This window comes from Ananas comosus, linkage group 4 (genome assembly GCF_001540865.1).
Source record: "Ananas comosus cultivar F153 linkage group 4, ASM154086v1, whole genome shotgun sequence".
NCBI lineage: Eukaryota > Viridiplantae > Streptophyta > Magnoliopsida > Poales > Bromeliaceae > Ananas > Ananas comosus.
In genome coordinates, this window is record NC_033624.1 from 6,103,224 (window position 1) to 6,119,348 (window position 16,125).

Sequence of the window (16,125 nt, forward strand, 5' to 3'; positions counted from 1 at the left end):
AAACTTCTACATGATGACATAGTGGTAGACCTTGGGTCACTTGTTTTATACCATATTTTAGACATGATAACATTGGACTTGAAATGGATGATTACACTTACTTTCCATTGTGCTCATTCGCACATGCTTGTGAGGGTCGCTCCCCACAAGCCGGCACTTCGAAAATAGCCATCGCGACATAAGCTCACCCGTGCGGGATTGGACGCTGAAATGGTATGCTGTGGGGAAGACTCATTCCTAGGGTGGAAATGTTGATAACCACGGGGCCATTAGGCACGACGCAAGCCGGACTACCCTTGTGTAGGTCCTATATGTTTGAATCAAACTTGAACTAAAATGCAAAGTGGACATTGGACAAGTTAGTAAATAATGACATTTTACTAATGGTACTTATGGACATCATGTCATTTATACATATGCATATTCATGTTAGAATAGCATTATGCTTGTGAAAATTCATGCTAAGTAGAGGCATAGTAGTTTGGTAAGTTTATTCCATACTTATCATACATGTTGTACATTTCATTTTAAATGTTAGGACTTACTACTTTTGCCTCTTTCGCCTAGTGGTGTATTTCGCTGAGATCAGCGGCTTGCCCACTGGGAACTATTGATTAATAGTTCTCACGCCCTCTGTTTTGTTGTTGCTATAGAGCCATCCACACCGGGAGAGGATCGGGATCGCGGAAAGGGAATCGCATCTAGCTAGATAGCGAGGAGTTCTTGCGCTAGGTGGTCATCTCTCTATTTTTGTATTTATGGTAGAGAGTGAGAGTTTTTGTACCTTTGTTTAGAGACCACCATTTTTGTATATCTAGCACTTATATTTGAGATCTTATAATGTATCTATTTGATGGTTTATGTAGTTGTTTAGCTCTTTTTATTCTACTTGCCGTTACAATTTAGTTGTTGTATGCTATGATAACCTAATAGATGTTTTATTTATCTTGCTTCTTTGTACTATGTTGTAGATGCCTTATATATTGTAGGCATATGGCGGGTCTGGATACACACCGGGCGGGCTTCCGCTGGGTCCCAGGACGTGACAGTTAGGTAATAACCCAAAATCATTACTGGCAAGCAAAATATCATCAACATAAATGACTTAAAGAATTATTTTACTCCCACCAACTTTTAGATAAATACATTGATCAATAATATTTTCTTTAAAACTAAAGGTCAAAATAGTTTGTTTAAACTTTAAATATCATTGTTGGGAGGCCTGTTTTAGTTCATATATTGATTTCTTTAATTTGCATACCAAGTGCTCCTTTCCCCGTTTGCGAGAATCTTTCAGGTTGATTCATATACACCTCTTCATAAAGATCCACATTTAGAAAGGCAGTTTGACATCCATCTGGTGTAGCTCGAGATCAAAATGAGCAACCAGAGCCATAATAATACGGAAAGATTCCTTTTTAGATACTGGAGAGAAAGTCTCTTTATAGTCAATGTCTTCTTTCTGAGTAAATTCTTTTGCCACAAAACGGGCCTTGTATCTCTCTATTTACCTTTGGAGACCCATTTGATTTTATAAATCCACTTACATCCTACGGATTTAATTCCTATAAGTAACTCAACCAGATCACATACCTTGTTGTGGTTCATGAATTCAATCTCATCTTTCATGGCATTGTATCATTCCATAGAATTACTACTATTTATGGCTTCGGAAAACTAATAGGATGATCTAGACTCTGGCCATTCTCATAAAGATAGACAATTTAATCACTGAATATAGCCGGTGTTCTCTGTCTTGAGGATCTTCTTAAATCTATCTGATTATCCACATGTACATCTTGATGTGGATTATTCAGTTGTACATCTTGATTTGAGTTATCCACTTGTACATCTTGACGTGAATTATCTACTTATACATCTTAATGTGAATTATCCACTTGTACATCTTGATGTGAATTATCAATGATAGGTTCACAATCATTTTGTGGTTCCAAAACAACTTGTTGTTCTACTGGAATAGGAATCATCAAATCGTGAGGGACAATAGTAGGTCTGTCATGTACAGAATTCAAATGCTCTAGAATTTCCTCAAATTCAATGAACTGAGGTTCAGAGCTCCCACTAATTGCACCATCCTCAATAAACCATGTTGTTTTAGTTTCTACAATCTTTATAGGAAGTAATGGACAGTAAAACTTATACCCTTTGTGTAACATATTGAATCTCCGGGTTGCGATACTAACTTTGATCTAATTGATCAAAGTGAGGCTTGAGCGGGTTATTTGGTGTTCCTGAGCAATTCTAGATGCGTGGGGATGATTGGAAGTGAATTTTAGAGGTATTTAGATGTTTCGGAGCAAACCGGCGTGAAAACGGATTTCCGAAGCTGTTCTGCTATTAAAGTGCAGAACTGGCACTGGGTACCAGTACCAGGTCGATACAGTACCAGTACCCTGCCAGCGAGCGAATGTATAGCGTACGGGGTCCGGACAGCGCGGGCTGGTACCGGTACTAAATCCTGAGTACCAATACCTAAACTAGAATCTGGACTGAATTGTAAAGTTTGAAGGTGTTTTGTTGGGGGGCTTATTTGCTATTATACACGTCTATATATGAACCCCACCTTCACACATGTCCCTCCTCATGCAGGAACATCTCGTTTCCTTCTCCCAACCCTTTATCTCTTCCTCTTCTCTCTCTAGAAACTCCAATCCATGGTGGAATTGATGGGATTTGAGTTTGGATTTTGATGGTTTTGGTAGAGAAGAAGCTTTTGGTGAAGGAGGAGTTTTTGGAGCAAGAAGCTAAGGTAGGTTTTTTGTGATTTCTTGTTAGGGTTTGTTTTTAACTCCCTAATTGTGTTAGTTTTTCTTTTCTCTTGGATTTCTAGAGCTTTTTATGCTATGAAATCGTAGAAAAGCTATATCTTGGGTGTCTTGTTGAACCCTAGGGTGAAAGTTTGGGATTTTGTTATCTATGAGATTTTACTTAGGTTTGATCTCTTGTAGCCCCAATTGGAGTAGAAATCGACGCGTTGGAAGACTCAGATTGAGATTCCGACAAGTCTACGCCAAGTTATTGAGAAAATACCTCGTTTCGGCTTTGTTTGTCGCAGAGCAAGGGTAGTGATTGTTCATAAATCGCGAAAAGTGATTTTCTCGCATTCCGGCATCACTTGGAGGTGGGTGGTGCTATCCGAAGTCATCGAATGACCTATTATGTCTATGTCATTTTTCTTGAGCATACATGTATATATATATAATTGACATTCATGCATTATAGGGTTGAAATTGTTATGTGGTTAAATGTGATATGTGGTCTAATTGTATGCTTTGGAGCAAAAATACATGTGAACAATGGTTATTAAACATAGAACCCTATAGTTGATGGACAAGTATGGACTATGACAATAGTTAATAAACTGACATTGTGATTAAAAGGTATGAATAGCACCAAGTAGTGTGAATAGTAAATAAGGAAAACGAACTTGTAACATTTTCATGAGATAAGTTGATTAGCATTTAGAGTGGACATGCTAAACATTGAATTGTGGCATTGTATCCTCCAAACGAGGATTCAATCGTACTCACAAGTAGTCTAATGCTCGAGATAGGTAGCTCCACCTTGGGCGGTGAGCTCCAGAGTTGTCATTAGCTGGGTTGGTAGTGGAATTCTCCCCAGGAGACGGTGCCGTCGGGTTGTAGCGGAATCCTACCTGACAAAAGGGATTTGGTTGGTGAGTTGTAGTTAACCAAATTGTTAACCAAGTAATTGGGTTTTGGTAACTTGATAGCATGCATGCATAAACTTCATAAATTATATGTTGTTTGTTTCTAGCTTTGTACAGGCATTGTAGTAAATATAGTTGGTTACTATCTGTTCTCTTTCTTGCCTACATATGCCTGATTAAAACTAGTTGGTGAGTCGGCGAGGTCGGCAGCCGAACCCACTGGGAATTTTTAGTAGTTCCCACACCACTAATCTTGCAGATCCTAGCGTGAGCGGGGCGATCGAGGATCAGGGCAAGGTTATCGCGCCCTAGATAGTGGGCCTCCTTCAAGTATAGTGTGCACCTGGGTTATGATCATTTTGTATTATGATGAATGTACTATGTAAAAGAACATCATGTATATAGTTGGAAACCTATAGTGCAATTTTGATTAATGGATGTAATATATGAAACTTGTATTTGGTTTAATTTTGACAATGGATAATATATGTTTAGTTAGAATTATTTTCACTTTCGTTGTTGTTGTTTTGCTTGCCCTCGTGCAAGCCATGTATAGTGAAATTTATCTTGAGCAAATTTATTATACTTGTATCGTGGTTGTTGTGCCTTGGACGGTCAGAGGAGGTTCTGTCCATTCGGCGTCTGTTTGACGTGGCCGAACCGACCAAATTTGCGGTCACTGGACGTGACACTTGGGACCTTTCTGAATAACCAATAAAATATCCTGATATGATTCAAGGGTCCAATTTCTTTATTTGTGGGTTATATAATTTGGCCTCAGCTTGACAACCCCATGTATGAAAATGTCTTAAACTGGATTTCTTACCTGTCCAAAGCTCAAAAGAAGTCTTAGTGACAGCCTTAGTAGGGACTCGATTAAGAATATATAGGACAATTTTAAGTGCCTCACTCCACAATGATATCGGAAGGGTAGAATTTCTGATCATATTCCTGAGCATATCAATTAATGTGCGGTTCCTTCTTTCAGCAACATCATTCTGATTAGGTGTCCTTGACATAGTGTACTGTGGAACAATTCCGCACTACTCCAAAAATTTAGCAAAAGGCCCAAGGATTTGGCCTTTATCTGTTTGTCTGCCAAAATATTCACCACCCCCATCTGATCTGACTACTTTTATTCTTTTCTCGAGTTGATTCTCTACTTCAGCCTTATATGCCTTAAAGGCATCTAATGCTTCAGATTTTTTCTTAAGCAAGTAGAGATAGCCATATCGAGAGTAGTCATCAGTAAATATGATAAAATATTTATGGCCAACAATTGAGAGAGCAAGAGGTCCGCATATATCGGTATAAATCAATTGTAATGTTCCATCACATCTTTTAGCACCTTTAGAGGAGGTTTTGGTCTGCTTTCCCTTAATGCAGTCCACATAAATTCCAAAGTCAGAGAAGTCCAAATCATCTAAAATGTCTTCTCTAATTAAACTTTGGATTCTTTGTTTCGAGATGTGTCCCAACCTCTTATGCCATAATATAGATGACCTTTCATTATTAATGTCACATTTTGATCCAATATTTTCGTTCATAGTAAGAAGGATTTTACTATATGAATCATCTAAAGATATTTTATATAGATTATTTTCCAAAATACCAAAGCCAACTAATTGAGATTTGTAGGATAAAAAAAAAATTTTATTATCAAAACTGAAACTATATCCCAGTCCAACAAGTTTCGAAATAGAAATTAAGTTATTAGAAATATTTGGAATATAAAATGTATCTTCTAAATGCAAAATGTGACCAATGGAAAGAACTAATCTAAATGTTCCTACGAATTCTACTTTAGTTGGATTTCTTGCAGCTGTATAGATAATCGCTTCATCTTTATTAGGTTTTCTGTGATTCTGAAATTCCTGCACAGAATTCACCACGTGGCATGTGGCACCAGAGTCAATCCACCAAGTATTAAACGGAACAGAAACTAAATGCAACTCATGCATCAAAATCAAGAACTTACCTTTCTTCTGGAGCTGTATCTAATATTTTTTGCAGTCCTTCTTCATATGACCTTTTTTCTTACAAAAGAAGCACTTGGGAGTCCACTTACTTGATTGGCCTTGTGAACCAGATGGAACTTCCTTATTCTTTCTTTTTTGAGTCATTCTTTCCCTTACCATTTTTAGCTTGCTTTATTTGTCTCTTTTGAGAAACAAAGTTAACTGCATTTTGTTTCTCTTGTATTAATCTATCTTTCTGCACACACATGGTCAACAATTCATTAATTAACCATTTATCTTTATGTGTGCTATAAGAGATCTGAAATGGCCCGTATTCATATGGCAAAGAGTTCAAAATAAAGTGCACTAAGAATGAATCAGAGATGGTTACTTCAAGTGCAGTGAGTTGCGCTGCAATATCTCGCACTTTCATAATATGCTCGCGAATCGAGCCATTTCCGAAGTACTTCATTGGAAGACAGTTTATTCATTAAGGTACTCGCCAAGGCTTTATCGGAGCTGACAAACTGCTCCTTAATAGCTTTTAGATAATTCTTGGCTTTATCACATTCTGGAATTTATCCCCTTATGCTTTTTGATACCCTTGACTTTATGAGTATCAAACTTAAGCGGTTGGATCGCTCCCACTTTTTCTGCGCGGATTCCTGCTGTGGAGTCAATGGCCTCACTATCTTAGACGGTTGCTCAACGCGTAGAGCCAAATCTAAATCCATATAGCCCAAAGTAAGCATGATCTGTCTTTTCATTCTGAATAATTGGAACCATTAAGTATAGGAACAGATTCACCAATACGAATAGAAGATGGAGTCGTAGCTGAAAAATAAAATGTATGTTTTATCAATAAAATACCACATCAAAATTACCACACAAAAATTAGAAAAATACCCTTTATATAATATCACAACACCTCCTTTGGGTGTAGAGTTATAAGTATTTTTCATTCCTTATGCATATGCTTTATATGGCATCACAACCCCTCCTTTGGTAGCAGAGTTATAAGCATAAATATGCAATCTCTTTACCAGAGATTAATTTAAACTTTCTGTAGGTCGTGGCAAATTCAAATTTCTCATATGAAAAAATTGTCAACTTTAGCCAGGCAAATTTCTCCAAATGAGTTATAAGAAAAGTACCATCCTGCACCACCCATGTACCTTTATATCTAGGCCTCCTTTGGGAGCCAACTAAATATAATATTAGGGTGCAATTTCTGCACACACTTCTTTATAGTAATTAATTTATCTTTTCTTCCGCTTGGGGCCGCTTTGGCTTGCACTCGAACAGTTGAAGCAATATATTAATCTGAATTAGTGCTGCATGATTAACATGAAAATTATCCGGAAGCGCTACTTTAAAGTAAATTAAATCATTATTTCTTTTAATTACGGTCGCTTTGGCTTGCACCTAACCAATCGAAATAATAAATTAATTTAACTTAGCGATGAATCTTAAATAATCTAAAACAAATATGATTATTTAAATTTTCATGTTATGTCCAATCAAAATAAGAATATAGATGCAATAATTTAAAAGCATAATATTGCAACCAAATTTAAACTTTATACATTCTAATTTGACCACAAATTAGATATGTGAGGATTAGAATAATAATAATAATCCTTAAAAAAATCAAATCCAACTCATGTTATATCTATCATCTTCACCTTTCTAGGCTTTCATCAAATATTCGCATCAATGGCCGCCATGCCCATGATCAGACTATCCTTAATGCGTGTTGCCGAATAATCATCTAGATTTTCCTTCTTCTTCTTTTTTTTTTTGCGCTCTTGTCACGCCCCGGATTAACACATTTTCCTAGGCACGCCAACAGACCCGTCGTATACATAGAAATTTTTCATGTATACGAAGCAATAGTTGTACCTGCAAACAAATAAGAGCTACAACTAAAGAACAGAGTTGCTAAAACTGAAATACCTATATATAAAACATAAAAGGGTCCACTGTACATACAAAAGCTAACAAAACCACCTCGCTCCAGTGAATACCACAAGTATAACAGTACGTACATAGCAAAACCACAAAACTACCTCTGATGGGTGCTCCTCTAGCAAAAGACCAGAGATGGAAGGGATCTAGCTCGCGACTCCCTTACTACGGTCGAAATCAGCGACAGCAACAGCCACAGACGAAGGCTCTGTAAGTGTGTCTCTGCCCAGCTCAATCAGATTCACACAGGCTATAATCAATGTAAATGGGTCAAACTGGTAAAACAACCAAAACTCACGTGCCCTCGGCACAATCTAAAACAAGATGCAAACACCTGGGTCCACCGTCAACCTCGACGGTACTCGACAGTACGGAACAGTTCAAACGCTACTGTACAACGAGCTCGGCCTCTCAGCACGAGCGTAATGTCAACCTACACTAAACTGAGTATCCACTACGCACTAACAGCGGTGATACCAAAGAATAACAGCTCCTGAAGCTAATTCGGTTATTTTTCGAAAAGTGACAGTGTAGGTTTAACGAGTTTTCTCCTAAGTCAATTCCAAGTTCAGCATATAAACTTGTCTAAAATTACTAGATCATGCTCCAAAACTCAGATTTCATAAAATGTACAAATTCATGAACTTGAGCTACTAACATGATAACCAAAACAAGAACTGCAGGCTGAGGAAATCTAGGTGGTGAATAGCGTACTCCTGCAGCCTCTGTAAGTGAACTCCTCTTGGCCTCGCTCGCGGAACGTCACTGTCCTAGCTCCACAGTCGATTATCGTATAGTACCATAGCTCCACAGTCGATTATCGTATAGTACCGAGCTAGCCAATCCTTGCCAAGCACTACATCAAAGTCTTGCAACTGCCCCAAGACCAATAGGTCTGCAGGCATAATCCAAAAGCCCAACTGCAGTAAACAAGACCAACAACAGTCCGCTATATGTAAAACATGGTCGGGAATATGCAACTCTCGTGCATATAACAGCGTTCCTATCTTTAGTCCATGCAATGATGCAAATGCTCGACTAATAAAAGAATGTGATGCACCGGTATCAAATAATGCACGAGCTCTAATGCCAGAAATCAAAGTGATACTTGCCACTACACGATCTGCTGCTGCGGAGTCCTCAACCTGAGCAGCATAAACCCTGCCACTCGATGCCTGCTGTCGTCGCTCACTCTGCCGCGACATTGAAGCCCTGTCAACCTGGCTAAAGCTCGGTGGTGCTCCAAAGGTCTGCTGAGGTACCAGCGGGACCGACGCCGTCGAAGGTGCCGGTGATACTACTCAGGGACAAGCCGCCCGTAGATGCCCTGGTTGGCCACATCCAAAACACCGGCCCTCTCTCTGCTCACAATATCGAGGCCAATGCGGTCCCCCATAGATAACGCACTGCGGAGTCCCCTGCTGCTATCGCTGCTAATGAGATCCCCCAGATCACTGCCGCCCCGAAGACCCACGACCCTGAAAGAGTGATCGTGGAGTCCCCCGCGGACGTCTGCCACTGGTCTGTCCTCCGTAATCTGGAATCAAGCGCTTCCTCTCCTGACTCTGTCCCAGCACTGTCACCCGCTCACGGACTGATACAGCTCCTCGCTCAACCCACAATGCCTGCTCAATCGACACATCCAAGGTCCGCAATCTCTGCGCCTATACCAATAAAAAAATCTCTAGCCTCAAACCTCTCTCATACAAATATACCTTATGAGCTTCATCCCTTGCTACAAACGGCACACAGTTCAGAAGCCTCGTAAACTCCCGAGTATATTGTAAGTTACGAGGAGCCCTCGGATCTATCTAAATACTATCAAACACCTAGAGGGGGGTGAATAGGTGTAACCGTCAAAAACCACAAACTCAATGCGATACAAAATAAATGCGAAAAATAAAAATCACACAGAGATTTACATGAAAAAACTCCAACTTGGAATAAAAAATTCACAGGACCAACACACGAAAAAATAATTCACTAAGAGAAAATATTACAAGGTGATTACCGACTCTACGGACTCGACCTCTTTTAACCTTCTATGAATCTCGCGCAATCCTCCGGGCCGTCCACACCTTCACGTTCGAATCGATGAATGCCACGCACACGTCCGAATCCACGAACGCCACTCGAATCCACGAGCTCACGATCCGAATCCTCGAACCGCCTTCGATCACGCCGAATCCACGATGCCGTTCATGAAGAACATGATTATGGTGATCCTTCGCTTAGAGTGTCGATGAAAACCAAAGAAGAATCTCTAAGCGAAGCGTAGATCAATTCGGCATATAGATATCAATTTTCAATACCTCGAATTGACCTAAAAGAGGCTAATTTGTAGAAATAGGTTTAGAACGAAAACCTAGCATCTAGTGTTTTTCAAACATGTATTCTCGTGATGTTCTATAAATTAGAGAACCACAATAGCTTATGTATAGACCTTAGATCAATTAGAGTCGGATTAGAAAAATTTCGCAATTTTACACTGCGTAACGGTACTGCATCAAGTTGGTACCAGTACCAGATGACGGAACAAAAAATTCCTTAGGCTGCAGTATAGGTACTAGGCCGATGCTGTACCGGAACCAGCTGCAGTACCGGTACTCTATGCAATTTCGAGAATTGCATCACCTGACCACTTCTAATCCTTTAAACCAATTAATTACATGATTCTAATGTCATAAATAAGTTTGAATCACCATAACATGAATTAAAATCTTACCTTAACATCGTGATTTATGCCGTGAGATGTTTCTGAATTCCCGAAGTCATTGATTCTTCAATCTTCTTCAATCACGCACCGAACCCTTCAAGACTCCGACTCAAATCACGAAACTTGCCAACACAAAATACTTAACATATACTCTTGTACTGACTGATCCCCCTACTCCAGCTTCTTCAGGTCCTCCTCGAGTTTCTACTTTACGCTGCTTGGGAAATAGGCCCGGTACAACATCCCTCGAAACTCGTCCCACCTCATCTGCAGTGCATCCAAACCTCAGTTCTGCCGCATCCTCCTTCACCAGGCATGCGCATCACCTGCCAAACAGTGTACCGCCAGATGTACCTACTCTCGCTCTGGTACAAAGAGATCCTCAAACAGCTTCTCCATCGGACTCACCCACGCCTTTACAACCTAGCGCTCGGTGGAACTACCATCGAAATGAGGCGGATCAAAACGGCAAAAACGAGCGAGCCTTTCAGTCATCCGCTCATGCTCGGCCTCTGACATCTGCAACGCCTCTCCAGGAGGTGCAACTTGTGCTATAGAAGCTATCGCTTGGGGGGGGGTACAGCTGTGGCTGGTGCGGCCACTGGAATAGTTGAAGGTGGCACCTGCGGCTCCAACGCTCTAGGTACCGCACTCGGCAGCTGAGTGAACGCCTCACACATCCTCTGCAGTAACGCACTCTACTGCCTGGTCACCTCAATCAAGGGAGCCAACTGCTCTCTCAAATCCGAGGGTGCACTCGGTCCCACCTGCTCCGGCATCTCCGATGGCGCGAAACGATCTCGCGTCGACGGTCGACCTTCGCGTCGATATGGTCTCATGGCGACCTAAAACCAAAACAAGGGTAAGATACAAAACACAAACAACTCTCGACCCAATCAAGCAAAAGTCTAGAAGTCGCCCCTGTTCCTCCTCAAAATTATGCCGTATGCAGCCGACATAATTTCTGCCAGACACTCCTTCAATCACTCCCGCCACTCTAGGAGTTAAAACAACTCAATTGCCAACTTTTGCAATAAGTCACACCTCTCGCATCTTGTCTTCCTAAGATCTGCCAAATCTATGATTTTCTAAGTCCCAACGACCTAATTTTAAGCTCTGATACCAACTTAATCTGTCACGCCCCGGATTAATCGTTTTTCCGAGCACACCAACAGACCCGCCCGCCGTATACATAAAAATTTTTCGTATATACGAAGTGATAGCTGCACCTGCAAACAAATAGGAGCTACAACCAAAGCACAGAGCTGCTAAAACTGAATATGTTTATATAAAACATAAAAGGGTCCACTGTACATACAAAAGCTAACAAAACCACCTCGCTCCAGCGAGTACCACTAGCATAACAGTATGTACATAGCAAAACCACAAAACTACCTCTGATGGGTGCTCCTTTAGCAAATGACCAGGGATGGAAAGGATCTAACTCGTGACTCCCTTACCATGGTCGGAATCAGCAACAGCAGCAGCCGCAGACGAAGGCTCTGCAAAAAGATAGCAACAACTGGGTGTGAGAACTACTGCAAAATAGAGTAGTCCTCAGTGGGTACCGTCACCGACCCCAATGGCCCACCCAGTAAGTCTACAGTAATAATATGCAAAGGATGGTAAGGAAAACTGGAAATGACTCTACAGTTACATGCCACTATACTATCGCTAACAAACACAAGTAATCTGTAGATATAGACATGTATCACACTAACCCAATCTCACAAGGGCTGCCCAAACGAACCCTTCCTGCCTGTATCCAAGCTACACCGTACACCACCAACGGGGGTGGCCGGTCCAAGTAAACTGTCCAAACAGGACTGCTGCGACATAAACGCAAGTAAAGCCTCACTCAAGAGCGGCACTCGTTGGCGCGACCCAACCGAGTATGCAAGCGTGTCTCTGCCGAGCTCAATCAGGCTCACACAAGCTATAGTCAATGCAAATGGGTCAAACTGGTCTAACAACTAAAACTCACGTGCTCTTGACACAATCTAAAACAAGATGCAAACACCTGGGTCCATCGTCAACCCCGACGGCACCCGACAGTAAGGAACAATCCAAACGCTACTGTACAACGAGCTCGGCCCCTCAGCACGAGTGTAATGTCAACCTACACTAAACTGAGTATCCATTACATACTAACAGCGGTGATACCAAAAAATAACAGCTCCTGAAGCTAATTAGTTTACTTTTCGAAAAGTGACAGTGTAGGTTTAACGAGTTTTCTCCTAAGTCAATTTCAAGTTCAGCATATAAACTTGTCTAAAATTATTAGATCATGCTCCAAAACTCAGATTTTATAAAACATGCAAATTCTTGAACTTGAGCTACTAACATGATAATCAAAACAAGAACAACATGCTGATAACTCTACGACTTAGGAGGAAATTCGATGATTTTGATAAACATTAACCCACTTCGAGCGCTCGTCCAACGTCGGCTAGAAGTCGATAGAAGAAACCTCGTGCTAGCTCAACCTCCGACGGTCTCAACCGGACTCAACCACGGCGCGCGCACAATCCTCTGAAGACAAGCGAACGAAACTAAGATCGAGCCTCAAAATTACTAGGAAGAAGGCAAGAGAGCTAGAGAGAGAAAGGGAGTCACCCTACCTGAGTTCTCCAAGCTCCAAGTACAATTGAGAGAGTAACAGGATCGGTTTGGATTTATCGCCAACAAAAATGACCAAAAGGCCCCTTACCAACTTAATTTGCCACCTGGAGTATCGGTACTCAACTTGGTACCGGTACTCAGCCCTCTTTTCTCAATCTCGCACGCTGGGTATCGGTATTCACTACAACAAAAACGATTTATAGCGACACTTTTAAATGTAGGTACATGTCAAAAAAGTGCTGCTAGCTAAAATTACCGACACTTTTAAAAAGTGTTGCTATATGTGGGGTCGCTAGGTATATAGTGACAGTTAAAGAGTGTCGCTATAACCTAAAAGAGTGCTGCTAATTTACAAACACTTATTTAAGCATTTAGCAACGGTCGAAACTCTATCTCGTTGGCTGCGGTGGCGGAGGAGGACAACAGGAAACGCTCTTCGTCTAGAATTTCAGTGGATTGAGTAAAGAGAAAAGAAAAGATGGTAATGAATTTTTCTTTTTTTTTTCTTTTCTATTTGTAATCAGGCCAAATAGATTGGGTGTGGTGGGTTGAGTAGAGTAAACTTTTATTTTTGATTGGATTGGGCTTTATATTTAGGCATTAATAGATATTTTTTAAAGTTTTAGCATAAATGGGACACTTACTCAAAAGTGTCCCAAACATGTGTCCCTATAACCTAATTCTGTTGTAGTGATTAGCCCGATACAGTACCAGTACTTAGTCCCAGTACCGGTACTCAGCATTAAACTGCGCAAACCCGAGAGCATTCAGTTCTGAGATTTTAGAAAAAGAGGAGGAGAAATAACTTAATTTAGAGTGAGAAAAAAAGTTGAAGTTTAGAGAGAAAGATAAGTTTAGACAAAGATATGAGGTTAGAGTGTAAAAAAAAAAAAAAAACTAGCTGGCGGGTGAAAAAAAAAAAAGATTAGACATATTATAATTACTCCAATCCATTAATATAAGGGTACGTTTGGTTCGAGTTATCCTGATAGGATTACAGGCAATCCTGCCAAAATTACTGTGTTTGGTTCATCCGCTATGTAATCTAATCGTTAATATAACATTACAAATCGAGCAGGATTACATCGAAAATATTAACGAGAGGAGGGTCGTGTATCTTGCATTACTGAAAACCGGTAATACTATATATTATGTAAAATGATAATTTTACCCCTCTAACTCTCGAAACCCTTTCAATACTTCATTTTAAAAATTTTAATTTAAAATTTTGAATTGTCAACTTTTAAATTTAATTTAAATTTAAATTTTAAAATTTTAAATTTTAAATTTTTAAACTTCAAATTTAAAATTTTGATTTCTGAATTTTAAATTTAGATTTTAATTTTTAATTTTATATATTTATATTTAAATTTTAGATTTTAAATTTATAAATTTCAAATTTTAAATTTAAATTTCAAATTTCAAATTTAAATTCAAATTGTAAATTTAAATCTTTCAAATTTTAAATCTTAAATATCCAATTTTAAATTTTAAATTTGCTATTTTAATTTTTGAATTTTTAAAATTTACAATTTTTAAATTTAAATTTTAATTTTATAATTTAATTAATTTGGATTTTAAATTTATAAATTTCATATTTATATTTTAAATTAAAATATTAAATTTATATTTTTGTTTAAATTTAAAATTTAAAATTTAAATTTTAAATTTTAAATTTTAAACAATTAAATTATTTAAAATAAAATTTAGTAAAAAAATATTATTTGTAAACAGTAAAAAAAAAGTTTACAAAATATGGTTAAGGGCAATTTTGGAATAGACTATACTTTATTGTCTATATTACTGAATTTTATAAACAGAACCAAACATATTAATGATATCATCACTGTAATCTAGTATTATATTACTGTATTAAACCAAACGCGCTAATGCAGCATAAGTAGTAATTTCTTTTAGAAATCCAAGATACCTGGATATATCGAAATGCTCTGTAATATTATATAACTTGAACCAAACGCGCCCTAAGGATACCCACCCTCTCTCAAAGGAATGAGATTAGTACTTTGGGATGCATCTCATTCCCAACTACATCGAGTATTATCAGCTAGATTACTTAATACGTTTAGCCAAACATCGTCAAATTTTTTTATTCCTATTGGATTACTAGGAATCTTAAAAAGATAGCGCCAACCAAATGCACCCTTAAAGTGTATAGATCCACAGTGGGTACTAGCCCAACTATAACTTAGTCCAACCTAGTCTCTACTACGGTGCAAGACATTGGACCTATTTTAGCCAATAAAAGAACGAACCGAGTGAGTAGGAGGGCTCGGGGGAGGGTGGAGTCGAAAAGAGAGCAAAAGGAGGAATTCTACACTATCACACTTGCACCACGTCATCAATAACAAGCCAATCATATTTCTTCTTTTCAAATAAAGTACAATAAAAATATTTTTTATAATCATGATAGGATATATATCTCTAAAAGGAGATTTTTTATTAGTTTGGTATGCCACGTCATCAATATACCCGTTGCATTCTAGAATTTTTCGAGCAAAAGAGAGAGAAATAGAGAGATAGGAGAGAGTTATGTAGCTGGTGGGCAGGAGAAAAATAATAAAAGAAATGCAAAGTGAGAGGAGAAAGAATTAGTGAACTGTGTACGTGGGGCCCCTGGTAGGAGTAGAGGGTCGACATGAGGGTGCCGTGAGGTCGAATGTTCATTAATCTCGAAGTTCGATAAATTTTAAATTGTGACCTAATCTCAAAATTTAAACTCAAATATTTAAATAAATTTTATAAATATTTAATGAAAAAAATAAAATTATTATTTATAAATTTTTTGCGTCGGGTTATTACACTGATTTACTATTTGAACTCAAATTTATAAAATTAAATTAGAATACATGATTGAGATTCAAATAAAAAATTGATTCTTTATTCAAATTAGTAACAAATAAATCTAAAATTATTGAATGAAAATTAAAATTATTGAAATTTCATCATTGAATGAATAATTAAAATTTCAATTTTTAATATGGATCTACAATCTCAAATTTGTAATTTTGAACATAAATATTAAATTATAATCTGATAAATTTAAATTCGTAACTCAAATTTGAAATACGTGACTATACTTAAATATCAATTAAACTCAAATCAAAATCTAAAATTAATAATCAAATTGTTAGTTTGTGCTTATATTTTTA